Raw genomic sequence first — 19,145 nt, 5'->3', positions numbered from 1 at the left:
AAGTATGCAATTGTGCACATGGTCTTTCATCTAGACCTCAGGCCTTATTTTTTTCCTCAACATATGTCCATTGTTGCCACTTGGAGCTACTAACATATACTATTATAAGCTGCAGTGAGTAAGAAAATAACCCAGATGTTCCCTTAGGGCCAGATCATGGCCTGTGCTGGGTGCCCATGCTGGATAGTATGGGGGCATATGGTGCTTCCTTACTGTGTTACACCAGCTACTAACATTGCAGAGAGACGCATGGGGGAAAACAGCTTCCATAGAGTTCTACTACCTCATCTCACCCCCATGCTTGGGGAGCAAGAGGAAGGAGTGAGGAATAGGCAGAGCCTTGACTTCACCCCATAGTGAGTGTGGGGGCACACACTGAGATAGTTATAGGGTTGGCCCAGCATATGTCCTCTCCAGAACAGGGAAGGAACAGGGAGGCAAGGCTGCTCCTGAGGGCAGCCTGTTGTTGTGCTTCCCACATGTACAGAACATCTGACAATTTAGCTCTTAATATTAAACCACGATTCCATTCCCCTGCACAAAGGAGGATCCTGGTTACATGAGGTTCTCCGGACCAGCACTAAAGCAATAATACATTATTTGTATGTTCTATTCCACTTTTCTTAATAGAGGTCTCCTTTTTCATTCCCTTTCCTTTACTTAGCGGGGAGACTAGAAGAAATAGCTTGAACTAAAGTGTATACAACTCTCTTGGGCAACTGCCTTTTAGGCAGCTCTAACTTGCACCAGAACATTAGTGGAATGCAGACAGGCTACAGGAGGATTGTGGGAGGGGGCAAAAATAGATTACAGACACCTTGGCACCCCTCCATACTTGGCTACACAAGCAATCCTCAGCTATAGTAGGAGATCTGGCCTGTAATGTTTTATAGTCTGCTCCATGGCATCTGACTGTGTTGCTTTTGCTGACAATTTCCCTCTCAAAGAGAGGCCCTGTTTCTGTATGAGACAGTGAAACAGTATTTAATGTGACCACTGCTTGGTAGACTTGCTCTTAGCCTGAGGGCCCAGTTTTGGACTAAAATAAATAGAATCTGTGTAGCCGGTTTCCATGGTCTGCTGGATCGTCATGTAGAAAAAAAACAGAATTGTTTTGACGAGAGCTGGTGAATAGGCTATGTTTAGACAGACTTGGCCTGTTTTTAGCAATTTAAAAATACTACTAAAACTGTCAAGCTGTCATTAGAAGGCACTTACAGGGGTTCAGGACAAAGCCATGACAAGTAAATTGGCTTTTTGCATCTGGAAGCTGAGAGTGTGAGGCTGTACAGGCTAGTTAGGCAAGATCTAGTTAACCATTCAGAACTCAGACCCAACATCTACATACATCAAGGACTGAGTAGTGGGGGGATCATTTTGTTACAGAGTCTGTTTTCAATGTATTTTGCTTCTGGAGGAAGGAAATAACTCAAAGCCTCATACATCAGTCAGCAAACTGGGCAATGTAATAAAAAGCCTATCAGAAAAGGAGAGAGGAGAGGAAAGGTGGGCCTTGTTAACAAAAAGAAAAGGAGTACTTGTGGCACCTTAGAGCCTAACCAATTTAGTTGAGCATAAGCTTTCACGAAAGCTTATGCTCAACTAAATTGGTTAGTCTCTAAGGTGCCACAAGTACTCCTTTTCTTTTTGCGAATACAGACTAATACGGCTGTTACTCTGAAACTTAACAAAAGGTTTTGTCCACTGAGCAGCAAAGGTGTACATGCTGAAACCCTCCTCCTGCTGATGTAACTCCCTATTATGCTGACATAATAAAACCACCTCGATGAGAGGTGTAGGGCTTATGTCGGTGTAGTTAGGGTGATGCAGTATCTGTGTAGACATTGTGTTACTTACATGGGCTGTTGGCTGTCATTCTTGTCAATTTAAGAGTTCCATTGGAGCCGTGAAATTGACAAGAAAGCCGGCTCCCGGGCTGCCACCTGCTGTCTGCCTCAAGCCGGGCAGCTGTCCAATCTCCAAGTTTGAGCTGCCACCTGGGCTCCCCACTGGGAGCCCTGCTGCCCCCGAGGTCCCGCCTCCCTGCGTGGAGCACGGCAGCGGACCTGACTCCCGATATGAAGCTCCACCCCAGAAGTGAGAAACCCTGAGGGGAAGCTGGGCTCCTGGTGGGGAGCTGTGTGGAGCTGAAACGCCTGGCTTTCAGCCCCCCACACTGCCCTCTTCCGTTGAGGATGCACATCACTGACAGGAGGGTAGTGTAGACATCAGCTACTCCACTAATTAATGTGGTGACCATAAGTTGACCTACCATAGTTCGACTTATCTTTGTAGTATAGACATAGAATTTGGGCTTCTGCTGCCAGTTAGAAATACTATAAAAAGTTATCATGGAGTGAATACATTGACTTTGAGGACTCGGATTAACAATCTTGCAATGCAAAAATCATTGCAAAAAAAAAAAAAGGGCCAGTGTTGCTCTCAGAAGTATCAATAGGGGATCACCATGAATAAAAATGAGGAGATAATTATAGTTTACATTTATATATTGCCATTCATCTTAAAGGATCCCACCTGTGCTTTCCTTGGAGAATTAGCATCCAAGAACGGGCCAGACGAGACACTGCGGCCCAGATCCGCACTAGTCTGAATGGAGCGATAAAAGTAACAAGAAAAATACAAGGAAAGGCAACAAAGATGTTATAGTGCTCAAAGAATGTCATAAGATGAAAGACTGAAGACACTAAATTTTTATAGTCTAGAAAAAAGAAGGCCCAGGGTCCATGTGATCACAGCTTAAATTCCTTCAAGGTTAAATTCAGCCTAAATTCCTTGGCAAAACTGGGCATTTGTCCCATTTACTCTTGCCAGTTGATCATCAGTTGGCAAAAGCAAACTGGAGAAATGCACAGTTTTGTCAAAAAATTGGGGTGCAACCCTTAGCACGGTGCAAAGGAACATGCTGGGGGAAGCAACAACGCCAGCCCAATGTGGATGGGGCAGCATGGGGGGCTCAGGCCAGGCCCAAGCATGGAGGGGGGCGGGGGGAGAAGGGAACCTCAGGCTGGCCCCATGCAGGTGGGCGGCAGAGGGGCTAGGGCAAACGCTGAGCATGGCGGGGAGAGAGGTCCTCAGACCAGCCCTTTGCAGTGTTGTTTTCCCTTTGGGAAAATATGATCACCCCAGATATTAAGGATATTTTCAGCACAACTGGGCAACAGAACAGACTGACTAAGGAAGGGGGGAAAGACACCTTAAATGGAAATTTTCAAGAAAAAAAAAAAAAAAAAAACCTTAAATGTACCGCTAGTGGGAATGATGGAGTGAGCAAGCGTGTAAAATCCAGGTTAATCAAAGTGGTATTTTCTAGCCCTACTTCCTCTGAGAAAGAGCCTGCCACTTTCTCCACAGCCCCAGAAAGGCCTGCCTGCCATGGGACTGGTTCAGCAGTAGGTGTGGGAAGCGTATTGGATTCAAGAAGCTATTTTTGTCTCTACACTCAAGGATTGTATGTATATTCTTCTCACACATCCAAGTGTGAGCCAAGCGGTTTGACTACATGATTGTATGCACAAAAGGAAACCTCCATTTTAACACAGTGGGAAAGGAAGATTGAAGTCTCTGTTATTTAAAAAAAACAACTTGCTAAAGGGACAATAAGATTAAATTTATCAGCAAAATATGACAGTTGCTCAAGTAACAGAAAAAGAACATCTGTCTTTAATTGTCCAAGTGGTTCCTGTACTACTACTTGTACATACATATTTTTGTAAAATACAAGAGTCATTTTCCAAGCTGTGTTTATTACAAACATGATTCAGTAGTATAATAGAATACAATGAAATGCTTGTAGATATGATAGAGCACTATGTCCAGAATCTCCTTAATATTATTCAACGATATTGTGGGGTTATTGAAAATCAGAGGCAGAGAGCAGGTTATGGCATTGTGCAACTTTCCCCCCACATCTCTGTAAGTGCACCTTACCTTTCCTACCCTTTACCTTACTCCTTACCTACAGCAGGTCCTGTCTACTGTTTCAGATTGGTATGTAGTTTTAGAATGTGGATAAATATGACAGGAGGGGATAGATTGAGACCTCCCAAACCATTTCACTTGAAATGGATTAAAACCAGGTCACCACTGGTGACAAGTTAGTGCATTCACTGCAAGGTGTTGGCAGTTTCAGAGAGTCAGCCAGGGAAAAATCTATCTTGCCATTCAAAGTAATTAAGCTACCCCCCAGCCAGATTTCTTCCAACACCTTTTCAACAAACAACCCTTATGCTAACAGCAGCACAGTTGGGTGGTTTTGATCAATCAAACAAATTATTGAATTACCATTTTTTCCTCACTCTTGAATCAGTTGCATAAACCTTTACTAATTTACTATCAAAATATTAGCATGATATGGCTCTTTACTTGTATAAATTGCTTACTACTATATTTGTCTAGTGCAGCAGTATGGTGAAAGTGACAAGGAAAAGATCTATATCATACTGGCATTGATCTAAAAAGATCTAAAAGATCTATATCATACTGAGCTAATAAAGGGGCCAGAAAAGTTGCTAAGATACTGGTAAGGTATTAAAATATGAATATTTCATATTGATACATATCATATATGAGTGCTAATCTTGCTCACTGTAGTTCCTACATACTGTAGCCTTGGGCATTAAGGAATAGTATATTTCTGATTAATCCAGGGCCCATTCCATACAAGCACATGTGCATAGTCCTGATAAAGTAAAAAATATTTTTCCATGTAAACATATTAGTAGTCTAAACAATTTAGAGATACAAGTAGCACATAGACTTTGATACTAGATCATTGACTTTCCTACTTGTGTGTTGGGTTAACTCCACTGGAACTCATTAACAATTTCTAGAACAGTTCAAAAGTCTGTAAATCTGAATGTTCAGCTGTGTCTGTGTGCTCACTGTTTACAGCAAGTCACCCGAGTTTCAGTCATAGGCTTCAGATGTAAACTTCCCCAAAGCTTAGGGCTGTTCTGATCTGAAGTTTTGGTTTGGACCCCATTCAGATCCTATCACCCAGAGAGATTTCTTCAGTGTCCTCTCCATAAGACCACAACTAGAATGATTCATAAAAGTCCTGGGAGAATCCTTAGAAATCACATATAGAGTCAAGGACTAGCAGAGAAAACTAAAAGGCAGAAGAAAATATGACTTTTCAGTGGACCTGAGATAACAGCAACGAGATATTGTGTTGCTAAGAGGAGTTATGCACCCTGTTTTAAATTAAATCTGAATAATAGGCTGAATCCTCAGCTTCAGCTGAAGAAAGAAAAGGAGTACTTGTGGCACCTTAGAGACTAACCAATTTATTTGAGCATAAGCTTTCGTGAGCTACAGCTCACTTCATCGGATGCATACTGTGGAAAGTGTAGAAGATCTTTTTATACACACAAAGCATGAAAAAATGGGTGTTTACCACTACAAAAGGTTCTCTCTCCCCCCACCCCACTCTCCTGCTGGTAATAGCTTATCTAAAGTGATCACTCTCCTTACAATGTGTATGATAATCAAGGTATTACCAGCAGGAGAGTGGGTAGGGAGAGAGAAAACCTTTTGCAGTGGTAAACACCCATTTTTTCATGCATTGTGTGTATAAAAAGATCTTCTACACTTTCCACAGTATGCATCCAATGAAGTGAGCTGTAGCTCACGAAAGCTCATGCTCAAATAAATTGGTTAGTCTCTAAGGTGCCACAAGTACTCCTTTTCTTTTTGCGAATACAGACTAACACGGCTGTTACTCTGAAACCTGTCATTCAGCTGAAGAGTGAGGGCAAAATGTGGTTTAAGGATACCTTTACATCCCACTGATTTCCCCCACCCCCAAATCTTGGCAGAAGCCAGTTCACCTCCCGGTGTCATTTAAAGCAGTCCAAGAGACCATTCCAACAGCTGGAGATTAATGCTCCGGTCATGCCTCCTTCACCTGCAATTCATTGGCTACATTCTATTCCCTACAGTGAGGAAATCTCCAAGGAGTTGGTTAAGCTAGCTTTCTGCTGGCCTTAGAGCAGCATACAGAAAGCTTAGTGGGGGCCAAAATCTGGCCCCATGTGCTTAGTTTTAATGGCAAAATAGCGTATGTCTCTGAGAGCTCTGGTTTAGGGGGAAATCCATATTCAGTGTTTTGTCCTTCTTTGGTGGACACAATGGCTGAAATATACTTTTCTTCATACTGTATTCGGAGTTCCTCTGGAATGCTTCAGAGACTTGAGAGAGTATTTGATACTTTTCCAAATCACCGGAAAATTGTACATGTGCTAGAAGGTGTTAAAATTTCTGTAAAACTGTTTTCAGGAATTTTGCGGTGAGATTGGAGTTGAGACACATCACAGCTGTATATTAGCCACAGTATTAAAATGCAAGTGAAACACTGCTACACGTTTCTGAGGCTGTGTTTCATTCAAAAATTCAACATGAAGCATCTTTCTCTGCAAACAAGCCAGCTGCTCTGAATTTCTAGTTATTTTGGTAGAGTATGATATTTCAGCTGAGAAAAGTCTGAGATGCTTTTGGGGAATTCATAGATAGCATATGGAAATTATAGTCACATTATAATAAAATACTTACTTTTAATAATGAAATACAGACATTATGCCATGAAATATGTACTATGGGTGAAACCCTGCCCTAGTTAAGCATTCAGCTTCCCTTGTATACAAAAGGGCTTATGTGTACACACATGAAGGCAGAAATTGACCCTATAGATATCGGCTATAGAAGGAAATACAGACCAGAGGCACTCACTATTTCTACTGTGCCTAACACATATGGTCCCCAACCTCATTGGACCTCTGGGTGCTACTCTAATACAAATAAATTGTAATAATAGATGGAAGCCTGGAGAAAGTATGTGTTATGGTGCACTAGGTAGAGAAGAAAGGAACAAAATGAAATAAAGAAAGAAAAGGTCAGCAGCAAGAGTCTTGTTTGTTAGCCCATCTCTTCACAGAGAGGAGGCTAAAATGGACTCAGCTAAGTTTAGCAGCAAACCAGAGGTGACCAGTGAAGAAAAGAGAGATGCTCAAATATCGTCATCAGTAACATCTTGCTCTATAACAGTTTATGTAAATGATAGTGTGAGGACTTGGGCTGGATTTAAAGACTAAAAGACAACACCACCATCCTGCCAGTCACTCAGGTCTGTAACCTAGACATCATCTTCAACTCAAACCTCTCTAACTCCTCACATTCAGGCTATGACTAAATATTGCAGATTCCATCTGCATAACACCTCAAAGATACGGCCTTTCCTATCCATCTACACAGCTGAAACTCTCGTCAGGCTGCCATCACCTTGATTAATGCAACATCCTTTTCTCTAGCCTTGACAAATGCATTCCCCCGCCCCCCGCCATATCCTTTCAGGATGCTGCTGCCAAGATTATTTTCCTAGACCGTTCCTTTGACCATGTCACCCTCTCTGCATCCCTCCACTGCCCCCTTGTCTTCAAGTTCAAAGGCCTTCATGTCCTATCCCCAGTCCCACCCTACCTATCATTTCTCATTCACTATTGAGAGAGCAGTTCCCAGTCTTTGACTGGCCAATAATGGCAACTTCTATTGCCCACTGGTTACGTTTTCAAAAAAGCACTTTTGTGGTTTCTCTCCTGCTGCCCCTCATATTTGGGAGAAGCACCCTGTAAATATCTGCAAAGCCACTTCATTTTTCTCCTTCAAAGCCCTCCTTAAAATTCTTCTTCGCCATAAGTCCTACAAAAATTACGATTAGATTGCTGGTGTACAGATACCACTGCCTATCGTGCAGTCTAATGTTGTCTTGTTGTTTCTTTGTACTCCCTGGTCTTTCTGTATCCACCTGTTGTCTTATACTTGCATTGTCAGCTCTGAGGCAGAGCCTGTCTTTTTGTTCTGTCTTTGTACAGCACCTAGCACAGTGGATTCTGGTCCATGACTAGGACTCCTAGGTGCCAGGTTAACACTATAATACATAAAGGGAAAACGGTTAAAGGATATTTGAGAAAATGGCAAAGAAATTTTATTGCCTGAACATGTAAATAAACTTAAGAGGAATATAGGTGTAGCAAGAAAAACAGTGTATGCTTCTGAGAAATTGCCAGAAATTGGAAAGAAAAACTCCTAAACATGCACATGTTAACCTGAGGAGTTCTGAGTGAATCAAAGATTAGCCTCTTGTGGCATGAGGCATTCTAAGAGTGTAGTTTCAGAGTGGACTCCAGTGGTGGAGTATGGTACAAGAGGCAGATGTGTAATCAGATGTGACTGGCAAAGAGGTGGTCTGAGTTCTGGGAGGCATATCCTTGGCATGACAAAGACTCAAAATGTCTGAGGATGAGAAGAAAGCCAGAATATGGAGTGCCAGAGATCATCCCAGACAATCTTTGAGAGGGACAGAGATAAGTGTTCAGACTGAGAAATCAGGGGGACAACTAGAAATGATATAGCTCCAATCTCATATCTGCTACACAAATCTGCGGCTCTAGTTGCCAGCTGATCCTTAAATGTCAGCTGAACATCTCCATCAGAAGACTTTGCAAAGCAGAATAACCACTTAATTTGTAAAAAAAAAAAATGTTCTGTACTGTTTTGGAGACTGCTTTCAATCTCAGCCTTTGTATTAACCTTCAGTGAGAGAACTGAAGTCCTTATTGTCAATACTTCTGAAAAGAAATCTTGCCTCACATTATATTTTCAAAATAACAAAAAGCCCTGTCAAAGTCAGTGCAGATTATTTTGGAAGGATTCTAATGGAGAGTTGGATTATTTGGGGATAACCAGGCAGTTTCAATGTTAATTAGTTTGGAAGAGTTATTAATGTTAATAGCTGAGAATTAGTCACCTATTCTGAAATAATCTAAATCAGATAAATAATTAAGTCAGAGGCAGACTTTGTAATGGTTTTAAATGGTTAGAATCATAGGACTAGTTTAAGATGCTTCTTGAATATTGCACCAAAGGTTTTAATCCTGAGAAAGAGAGAAGGGAAAATATTTTTGATTCACTTAATGGAACAAATGCACTTGCAAATGATTGTTTGCTATATTTAAAAAAGCATGTATTATTTAGAGAACTTAATACTTCAAAACTGTTCAGAGATAAGAACTGTTCACAGTAACAGGTAAACTTGACTGTAGAAACAGCTTGTTGTGTCCAAAAAGGAAATGGTTTTAACTGTTGTAAATGAATGTGTGACTTGATCCTTTCTGAAGTTTTTTCTTCTTAACAAGGAAATAATTTGCAAATTATTGTGACTAAAAGGGGGCTACCTGGAGAAGGAAGGGCTCTTCCAGGTTAGAAATTTACCCAAGACACACCATATGATGAGCATCAAGGATGTCCATACTGGATTGATCGCAGCCCGGGTTAATAACGACCACGCCATCTATCTCCCACCAGGGCGGACACAACAAGTATACTATTGGTGTAACCCCAACAAAGAGGATCTATGGAAGAGATATCACCATAGCCACATGGAATGTAAGGACATTGAGACAAATAGGGAGGTTGAAAGAACTCACGTACGAAATGAAACACACCTGGCATCTCCTAGGAATCTCTGAAGTCAGATGAAAGAACTTTGGAGAGGCACTAACAGAAGAAGGCCGTGTACTCTATTACAATGGAGAGGACAAACATGTCAACCGTGTAGGATTTCTTGTGCATAAAGATATCAAGAATTCAGTATTAGGATGCTGCCCAATGTCCAGCAGGCTTATTTCCATCTGTCTAAAGGCAGTACCATTTAATATCACAGTGGTACAAGTCTACGCCCCTACAACAGGCTATGATGATGAGCAAATTGAAGACTTTTACAATCAGCTCCAAGACATCATCGATACGGTACACAAGAAAGATATCCTGATTGTACAAGGAGATTGGAGTGTTAAAGTGGGTACCAATGCACAGGCAGATTGGCGAGATTATTGTGGCCCTTTCTGTAATGCGGTAACCAATGAGAGAGGATTGAGACTTTGAGTTTGCCTGCTATAACGATCTGGTTCTTGCAAACACATTAGGAGCACATAAAGCATCCAGATGATCAACATGGCACACACCTAATGGTCTACATCACAACCAGATTGACTACATCATGGTGCAAAACCAATTTCGTTCTGGGATTAACAGAGCTAAAACAAGGAGCTTTCACGGTACTGATATGGGAAGTGTTCATGACTTGTGATGCAAAATTTTTGGCTGTGGCTAAGGAAAATCGTCAGGCCAAAGTCCACCAGAATCAAGTTTGACTTAGAAAGACTCAGAGACCGAAACATTGCAGAGACATTCCAAGCAATGATCGACGGAAAATTTGCCCTGCTGCTTGCTCTAGAGAAAGTCATAGAAACAATGACCAACAATTTCAATGCTGTAATGAATGAGGTAGCAATGGACATCCTTGGAAACATGGTAAGACAACAGAACCATGGGTCACAAATGAAATATTACAAATGTGTGACATTAGAAGAGAACTTAAGAGAGTCAAGAACAGCAATGAGGGAACTGATAAATACAGTATTATTGGCAGAAAGATCAAAAAAGGTATGAAGGTGGCCAAGGAGATATGGATTGAAAAACAATGCTCTAAAATTGGAGTGTATCAATAATAAAAATAGCAAATGAGCCTTCGAGGTTGTAAAAGATCTGACAAAGGAAAGATGGACCAAAACTAATGCAATTCAAGACAAAGAAGGGAACAGTCTTACAGAAGAAAGGGATATCATCAATAGGTGGATAAACTACTGCTCTGATCTATACAACCACCAGACAAATGGAGATCCTAGTGTCTTAGACAGCCCAGATTCAACAGAGGATGACTTTCCAATACTACATGAAGAAGTGGAGACAGCTGTGAAATCACTCAAAAACAGAAAGGCTACAGGTATTTCCAACAATCCCAGCCAAACTGATGACATTTGGAGGATAATTATTAATAGATGTACTCACCAAGATCTGCAACAAGATCTGGCAGACCGGTGAGTGTCCCTCCACGTGGACACAGTCACTAATCACCACTCTGTCAAAGAAAGGCAACCTGCAATTGTCAAAATAATTTGCCTTTTAGCCACAAAATATGGTGTGGAAATCAGTGCAGAGAAAATCAAGCTGATGACAAACATGATGGGATCAGCTCACATATCAATGGATAAGAGCTGGAGACAGTGAAACAGTTCAAGTATTTGGGGGCAATCATCACTGATGAAGGATCCAAGGCAGAAATTCGGGCAAGAACTGCACAAACAACAGCAGCAGTGGCAAAGCTAAAGCCAATTTGGAGGAATAAGAATATCTCCCTAGAATCCAAACTGAAACTGCTGCACGCATTGTTCATCTCCATGTTTCTGTATGCGTGTGAGACATGGACCCTTACAGCATAACTTGAATGGAAAATACAGGTAGTAGAGATGAATGCTTCCGTAAAAATCCTTGGCATCTATTACTTTGACCACATCACTAATGAAGAGGTCCGCAACATTATCACCCCATGCTCGGGGTCATATGAAGACGTTCTGACAATCGTAGAAGCGCAAGTTGAAGTGGTATGGCCATGTAACAAGATCTGGCCTATCCAAGATCATCCAAGGGACAGTACAGGGGAAGAGAAGAAGAGGTAGGCAGAAGAAGAGATGGATTGACAAGATAAAAGAGTGCATAGGAGTGGACTTCACGGAGACTCAAGCACTGAGACACCATCATCAGGAGTGGAGACAATTGGTTGATTGCTCATCAGTGATGATGCCCCAATGACCAATACAGTTATGGGAGTGATAATGATGATGATGAATTTGCAGATCAGAATAAAAGCTCAGATTCCCAGCTGCACTGGGGCCATTTTGTGTCTGTCTACCAGACACAGACAGCTGTAAACTTGGCAAACCCAGCCAGTGAAAGATCTCCCCTGTATATGGAAATCTTCCTGTAGCATAGGACTGCCATAGTGGCTCTTCATCCCCACAACTACCCTTTCTGCATCTTCTCTTCCAGCTCCCCTGTGAAGAGAGAGCACCTATGGGGAAATAGGTGTGGCTGGGGTGTCCCTGCCCCCAGTGATCATCAGCTGCTGGAATGGCCCTTCAGGGATCTCTAGCAACTGGCATAAAACAGCTCAACCTTGATGCTGCACTACTTTACAGAGGACAGGAGAGCAACCCAGCATCTGGCTCATCCAAGGACTGAGGTAGGGGAAAATGTTTCCTTCCTCTTGCTCCTTTTAAGCTGAGCCAAGCACAGTTCAGATGCAGCCCAGAATCTGATCCAATGTCAAAAGGAGTTACCTGTCCATTTTAGGTGGTTAGTTATAATTCAGACTTCTTTAGTCTCCTCATAACTAGCCTCTAAAAACTTTAGTATGGTTGGTAATTATCCCATAAAATTATCTGCACTCAGACTTGGCAGTGGGTTTTACCATCTGTAGGCAAATTTTAAAATAAGTCTCTGCAAAGATCAAAAACAAGTGTTTACTTTTTCCTAAATGCCTGTTCACAAATCTTATAGGATGGGGCCTAGGAGAAGGCAGACTCCAAAGTTTATATTCACAAAGATTTAAACAGAACAAGCTATGTGAAAATACATTCCCATAGGCCTCAGTTCTCAGCTCAGTCATGCTTACACTGGACAGCAGCTGAGGAAGGGTTGGAGTAAGGTTGCTGAGATCCACCCATCTCCTCACCCAGTCCTGGGGTAGGTCTGGATCTTTAGGTTGTTCTGAGTTATGTCAGTGACAATGGCTTCCGCTCACCTTCTCCATGTACTTTCCATAACTCCTACACTGAGGGTCAGAACAGGTGGCATAGAGCTGGCTATACATCAATAGCATGGAGCATCTGGATCAAGGGCCAAGGATCTTGCCAATAAAGGTAAATATTTGAATAACATCAAAAAATATAAAAACAGCAGTGCCCCTTTAACTCAGCTTATGTTGCCATCGTCAGTGGTCTTTGTCTACATCTCCTACAAACATCTTTGCACTTCTTTTGTGCCATTTATCATGCATGGAATGTCCTGCGATCTATATTTAAATATGTATTTTAATATACATAGAACAAAATTTGCCTTATAATCATTTGACAGATAAGCATTGTACCCAGCTGTGAGGGACAAAATGCCACGAGGTTCTGCCTCATATGGTAGGTATAGTATTTTGATATGACCCGAGGAACTGCCATCACCGTTTGCTGTACCAGAGGTTAAGCACCCTCGTGAAATGATTTGCACCCTCTAGTAATGGCCATGTACTGTAAGTACCTCTTTTCCTGTGTTGCAGAATTTCCTGAGAGCCATGGCTCTACCAACCTCTTAAAGCAACTGTGAGCCTCTGAATACATGAGCCTCTGAAATGTTCTAAGTCTTGGGTACTGCTGCTGGCAGGGGTTTTGTAGAACTCTGACATCTCTTTAATGGAAAAGTAAGTTTGGCGTATTGCAAATGCAGGAGCTCAAGAAGGCACATGCAGTTGCTCCCTTCTGAGATACTTCTAGTCTCATTTTCACCCTCCTTATGTTCCAACCCCATTATTCCTGCTTCTGATTATGTACTCTACAGCTGTTTGTCTCTCTCTCTCACACACACACACCGGTATGGGGGTTCTCATTTGAATGACTTCTTGGAGCAGACAGTGTTCCCGTGTGTAGCAGGCCCTCCTTCACTTTTCTGGCACGTTTTCTACAGAAATAAAGAGATTGTGTTTCTGTTGTAGTAATGATTTAAAGAGAAAAAAAACATTCTACCCCAATGCTGCTACTTTTCCTATATCCTCTGCCGCATTCCTTTCAGTCCTTTAAACTGGCACAGCTTGTTGCAGATGTTTTCTCTAGGTCTATTTCTGGTATGATCCTTCTCCTCTCCAAATTTTTCCTCCTACATACATCACCATCTACCTCTCTTCAACCCTGGTTTTTATTCACATTTATTTGTTGTTGTATTTTTTAACAATGTGAAGCAGATCCTCAACTGGTATAAATGGTGAGGATCTGGCCCTGTGTTTCTTTGGCTCTGACATTTCTCTTTAAGGATTCCTTCATAAACACCAAATTTTCATCAGCGTTCTCTCCCCTCTTCTTGCTAACTGCTACTGCTGTGTTCCATGCAGACGGAGAACATTGTTGTAGTGTCCTGTTCGAGGACCGCAAACGTGTTTTGGCTTTTCACTTTGCAGGGAACAAATATTCACAGGTAGAAAGAAACTCAAAGGCTTTTCAGATGTCTCAATTTGGCAACTATATTGCCAAATCATTTTAATTTGTATCCTGACTTTTCTTGGGTTTGAATCTCCACTACATTAAGCTCATATGACAATAGAGAGACTTAAGAAACTGAAGCCCAGTGGAGAAACACTGGCATAACAAAAGCAGAATCAACCATGTGGTTTTCTACCTTACCATGTCTATCATGCTTACTTCTTGAAAGCTACTGAGAGTCATGTTAACAGTTGTTCCTGTTTTCTTCTCTCTCACATTGTGAAATCATGCAAATAATAGCAAGCCTGATACATATTTGTTGGTTTAGGGATCCCATTTCATTCTGTAGTTTGGAGATAAAGCCTTTGCATTTAAACTTTTAAATTTGTATATTCCTTAATGTATTAATATCAGGATACCAGTAATTAAACTGTTATTTCTGAAGACAAATCCTTTATTAAGTCTATTTCTACTGATAAATAAATATCACAAAGTGTCATCATGTGTCTGTATGTACAGTATTTCTGCTATGCATCAAACTTTATGGTGATTTTAACAAATTTTTAGTACCCCATGATCTGGTGTGTCAGAACAGGATATAATCAGACAAAAACACAGAAGCCTGCTTTCCACTAGTCACCAAGATGTCTCTCATTACTATTAACAAGACATAAACGCTATATTGAGTAGAGAGCATTTACAGTTGACTGTCCAAAATGGACATTTACCAGCTCTATGAATTACATTTACCATATATTTGTTGTATTTCTCATTCTAATATGAATAATACCAAAACCAGTCAGTTTCACACCAAAAAATGTAAGCTTTAAGGGGTTATTATTGATAGAGATTGAAGCAGTTATAATACACATAGCTTGCTAGTGAAGTGATCTGATTTTTCTTGTTTTAAAGTTGATGTACAAATTGCAATTTCTTGTATGAACTTACTATGCCTTTTCTTGTTTTAGCATTTTCTTGTTAGATTGCAGTAGATCTGATTGTTATTTCATTGAGTTGTTTTGGGATGATTGGAGTTTAGATCCCTCTTGCATACAGTATAGAGAATTGCCAGCAACCCCTTGATGTAGTAAGCATCCTTTCCTTAATGATGTCCCATGTTAAGGGATACTTAGATCTCAAAGCATCTAGCTTACCACTTTTATCTTCAGATAGCTAGAAATGATAGAAATTAGAAAGAAAAGAACAATTAGGTCATTTAATCCTTCCCCCTGCCAGTGAAAGACTGTTTTCTACAGTGCATTAAAGAGTGCTTTATCCAGTCTACTTTTGGCTAGTGATAGAATTGTCACTACTTCCCCTAGGCCTCATTCTGAGAAAGCATGCCTTTGTTAAAAGGGCTGTGATTTTATGGACCTGCAAACCACAGCCACACCATTGTAATAAAGCTCAGGCCACCTACACGGCTGGCCAACTGGCAGCTACTGCTGGATAAGATATAAGGTGTAGAGAAGCAGATGCCAGTTTTGGGCCAGACAAGATTTCCATTGGCAATGTCTCTGCCTGTGGGGGTCACACGCACCTTTCTCATTCTAAATTCCCTTGCAAAAACCTGCCGCAAAGGTCATATCCATAGCATAGCTGTGAGTGTAGAGATCCACTGTACAGGTTGTCTGCTGCTTTACCCAACAGCACAATTGAAAGAGAGTTGTTTGCTGCTTGTCGTGCTAACAAAACCACATAAGATGACGCTGGATTGGGCCCTTGGGAAAGAATTCCATAGTCTAAATGAAACAACATGTCTTAATGTCCAGCCAAATCAGCATGTTCATCTTGCGACACCTATTTATTCCCTCTCTCAGTCCAAATCATTCTCTGAAATGGCTCTCCTTACATAAAGGCCTTCAAATATATGTACACAGTTATATTCCCTCTTAGTGGTAATTAGCTATATTTAGTTCTTTTAACCTTTCCTCCTACCTCAGTTCTTCCATATTCCTAATCATCTTTATCATTTTCTGAATTCCCTTGAGTTAGTTAATATCTTTCTTATACTGATGCACCTAAACTGCATATAAATTCAGCTGGACCCAATGAGTATTAAGAGTGACTGTCAACTCTATGGGGATCTCTGAATGATGTCATTCAGGCTTTTGGGCAGAGATTAACTAGTTAATTTGTGTTTGGGGCCCAGGTCACTGCTGATTCTTGTTTTTCTTTGTTTGTGTTTGTTTGCTCTTAGCTGTAGACAATAGTATAAGAGAAGTCTTTATCCGTAAGAAAAGGGAAATCTGGAATCAACAGAAAATGCTTATGACAACAAATATTCTTAAAGTCTAACTCCAGTAACTAAGTTAGAGTTATCCCCAACTTAAAAGATAGAGGAATCCTAAACAAATGTCCTCTCTGACCAAGTGAAGGAAAGCTTTTTTTTTTCCTTTTTTTTCCACACTTTTAATTTGAACCTTTAAATGTCAGCACAGTGATATTTGAAGCACCATGGTATCACTAAACTTAACAATAATTGAGAAAAGGCCCTCCTTTATCCTTGATGTCAGCCAATGACCTATGCCCGTCATGAGATGCTGTTATTCCTGTAGAGAAATCTTTTGTTCAAGCAGGTGCAGAGGCCTGTGTGTCAGACCCTGACACATGGTAGGTCTTACATTACCAAAACAAACAAACACAAAAAACACACATTGCAAAAGAAAAATAAACCCAGAGAGACTGGTAGTATTGAGACTTCTGGTGAACAAAGCAGTGATTGATTAGATCAGGGCCATTAATATCCCCTATCTCCATTGACTAAGCACTACTTATTGCTTTGGCATAATCAGTGTTTACAAGAACTTGGCTAACTTAGATCATACCATATGCCAGCCTGCTGGCTACAAGCTATTTCATTTGCAACTGCTGTCTCTGGCTTGCCAGTCCTCTAATAAGGAAAATATAGATTATGAATTGTTGACTATTATATTGAATCTCTGTCCAAATCTGATTAATGTAACTTTGTAGCATTGTGTATATTGGCACCTGAGAAAAATATATATATATTTCAAAACTTGCAGTCCTTCCAATTCTATTGTTCAATTTCCAGCAGTGGGGAATGTTCCCTAAAGCCATCTAGCAGCCAACCTTGTTCTAAGGTACAAATACATATGTCAGCATGGTACATGTGGAAGTTGTTAGTGAAGGACAGAAGCAGATAACTATTGTTTATCTTAATGGCCTCCCATCCCACTTTTTAGTAAGGAAATTCAGGAAAAAACAACTTGAAGTATGGTGTTTATAATCTTATTACATTGTCATATCTGAATGAAAAGTTTTGTTTGTTTTTGCACTCAAGGCTTTATCAAACTTTCCATTAAGAAACTATATCCCAATTCAAAATAATAAAAAAAGTCTGAAAAAAATACTACTTTGTGCTTTGTATTAGGTAAAATCAGAACATCTATTCCCAATGTTAGAGAAAAAATAAGGGAATTCCCCTAATTAATACTCATTACAATAGCTTCTGAATCACAGGCAGAAGACTCTGTGACAGGAAGGCCTGGCCCTTCCTGGTTTAGAGAGAGAACACATCTAGACAGAAATCATTATGCCTTGAGAGTTCTCCTGTGAAGAAGGAATTTTCCACTGGCTCTTCAGCTGGTTTAAGGCTGCTGTATGCTGCTATATCATGAGTGGTGGCCTTCGCGTACTAGAGAGTCCAACTCAAGCTATTTTAAACCATTAACGTGAGCAATGTACTAACAAGTCAAAGAATTTAGTGCCTCAAAGAGGTAGAGGACTAGTGGGAAGAAGAGAACTTTCTCTTATGAGACAGTGATGCATTCTGTGTATCTACTGAGGATGGAATATGGTTATGTTGTTAATACTTCACCTCCATCACCAGAAATCTTCTCACAGCAATATTGTTGCTGAAATATTGTTGCGTAGCTGATATGTAACATTGTCTTCCCTTAAAACCTCCAGAGCATGAGAAGAATAGTGTCATACCTACTCTGTTGAGTAAGTACTATGGTGCATGTACAAAATGGGGAGAAGATACCACAAAGTTATGTATTAAGTACTTTCCATGTTCACTTCTAAAAAAATCTGTATATGTTTGAAATTCATTAACATTGAAATTTGTTAACATTCTAAATGTTTGTATAAAAGAAATAATACACACAAAAAAGTGACCTGGTTTGTTTTTCCTTAATAAAATAAACTAGAATGCAAGAGTTTTTTGTTTCTGTCCATTACTTATCAGTTATGATGTATAAAGAGGGATTTCAACATCATTAATCATTTGTTTTCTTCCATTACATGCGCAATAAGAAGAAAGCAAATTTCTGTTATTGTGTGTGGAAATTGGCATGATGTCTGAAGAATCTGAACAGTGATGTTACAAGCTGCTGTGACAAACAACAGCCCTCTCTCTACACAATTGAGGAACCCCATGCTTTCAAGTACACTCTGACTACCTGTGGTTGCATCGATAGGCTTAGCAAAACCATGCTTTAAGTACTTGGTAGGTCAATTTCAATAATTCAAGCTGAATTCCTGTAGAGTGGTACAAATGCTATTAATATTTATGATTATCATTGAGCTGAATAAAGTTAATCATACCTTGTGTTTGATCAACAGTGGCTCGGGAACCACTTTGTACTTTTGCTATGTTTTTGTTGCGGGGTGGGGTGGGAAGGGAGCAAAGTTATATTGCTACTTGGTTATATTAAATACTTTGTAAATTTAGTACAGTGAAAATGAGAAAACAACAATGGGTAGTAAATGGCATTCTTGACGTATTTTTCCCGTTGTTCTCTTTGTACATAAACATACAAGAAATGTAGAAGCATGAACAAACTGCTAATTTGACTGTCAGCATTCACAATCGCAATAGCTATGTAAAAGATAAATTTGACTTCTGTGTACTGGAATCTCATTCAGACATTGTATAGTTCCTTATTCTCACACATGCAACAGAGAATATATCCTCTACTATGAATGGTGCTTCAAGGAAAATGGTTTCCAGAGGCAGCATGTTAC

At 40.4% G+C, this 19,145-nt stretch overlaps 1 long non-coding RNA gene across 13 annotated transcripts in view; it reads left to right on the top strand.

Annotated features, from left to right (window-relative positions):
• The window catches only part of LOC140911533 (uncharacterized), a 402,004-nt gene extending 383,275 nt beyond the window's left edge, over window positions 1-18,729 (top strand). For 9 of the 13 annotated variants that reach the window (XR_013635800.1, XR_013635799.1, XR_012159029.2 and 6 more), the window contains 2 exons: window positions 11,962-12,154; window positions 13,241-18,290. This is a non-coding gene — a long non-coding RNA (uncharacterized LOC140911533). Of the gene's footprint in view, window positions 1-11,961; window positions 12,834-13,240; window positions 18,291-18,434 lie in introns of those variants that run through there. The other 4 variants (XR_012159020.2, XR_012159019.2, XR_013635804.1 and 1 more) reach the window with 4 other exon arrangements.
• The last annotated feature ends 416 nt before the right edge of the window (window positions 18,730-19,145 follow it).

This window comes from Lepidochelys kempii, chromosome 5, assembly GCF_965140285.1.
Source record: "Lepidochelys kempii isolate rLepKem1 chromosome 5, rLepKem1.hap1, whole genome shotgun sequence".
In the NCBI taxonomy this organism is placed as follows: Eukaryota; Metazoa; Chordata; order Testudines; family Cheloniidae; genus Lepidochelys; species Lepidochelys kempii.
The sequence above is the reverse complement of the archived record's forward strand: the minus strand, read 5'-3'. Positions and strand labels throughout refer to the sequence as shown.